This window comes from Physeter macrocephalus, chromosome 16 (genome assembly GCF_002837175.3).
Source record: "Physeter macrocephalus isolate SW-GA chromosome 16, ASM283717v5, whole genome shotgun sequence".
NCBI lineage: Eukaryota > Metazoa > Chordata > Mammalia > Artiodactyla > Physeteridae > Physeter > Physeter macrocephalus.
In genome coordinates this window covers 39,630,608-39,631,829 of record NC_041229.1, presented here as the reverse complement: position 1 = coordinate 39,631,829, position 1,222 = coordinate 39,630,608, and the positions used below count along the sequence as shown (strand labels likewise).

General features: G+C 36.2%; 1 protein-coding gene across 1 annotated transcript in view; it reads left to right on the top strand.

Annotated features, from left to right (window-relative positions):
- HEPHL1 (hephaestin like 1) overlaps nt 1–1,222 on the top strand; it is a 92,610-nt gene that overhangs the window by 50,609 nt on the left and 40,779 nt on the right.

Genomic DNA, 1,222 nt, shown 5'->3' with positions numbered 1-1,222 from the left:
TGAGAACAGTCTCAGACCTCTGGGACAACATTAAATGCACCAACATTCGAATTATAGGGGTCCCAGAAGAAGAAGAGAAAAATAAAGGGACTGGGAAAATATTTGAAGAGATTATAGTTGAAAACGTCCCTAATATGGGAAAGGATATAGTTAATCAAGCCAAGGAAGCACAGAGAGTCCCATAAAGGATAAATCCAAGGAGAAACATGCCAAGACACATATTAATCAAACTATCAAAAATTAAATACAAAGAAAAAGTATTAAAAGGAGCAAGGGAAAAACAGCAGATAACATACAAGGGAATCCCCATAAGGTTAACAGCTGATCGTTCAGCAGAAACTCTGTAAGCCAGAAGGGAGTAGCAGGACATATCTAAAGTGATGAAGGGGAAAAACCTACAACCAAGATTACTCTACCCAACAAGGATCTCATTCAGATTTGACAGAGAAATTAAAACCTGTATAGACAAGCAAAAGCTAAGAGATTTCAGCACCACCAAACCAGCTTTACAACAAATGCTAAAGGAACTTCTCTAGGCAGGAAACACAAGAGAAGGAAAAGACCTACAATAACAAACCCAAAACAATTAAGAAAATGGTAACAGGAACATACATATCAATACTTACCTTAAATGTAAATGGATTAATTGCTCCAACCGAAAGACATAGACTGGATGAATGGATACAAAAACAAGACCTGTATATATGCTGTCTACAAGAGACCCACTTCAGACCTAGGGACACATATACACTGAAAGTGAGGGAATGGAAAAAGATATTCCATGCAAATGGAAATCAAAGGAAAGCTGGAGTAGCAATTCTCATAGCAGACAAAATAGACTTTAAAATAAAGACTATTACAAGAGACAACGAAGGACACTACATAATGATCAAGGGATCGATCCAAGAAGAAGATATAACAATTGTAAATATTTATGCACCCAACATAGGAGAACCTCAAAACATAAGGCAAATACTAAAAGCCATAAAAGGAGAAATCAACAGTAACACAATCATAGTAGGGGACTTTAACACCACACTTTCACCAATGGACAGGTCATACAAAATGAAAATAAAGAAGGAAACACAAGCTTTAAATGATACATTAAACAAGATGGACTTAATTGATATTTATAGGACATTCCATCCAAAAACAACAGAATACACATTCTTCCCAAGTGCTCATGGAACATTCTCCAGGATAGATCATATCTTGGGTCACA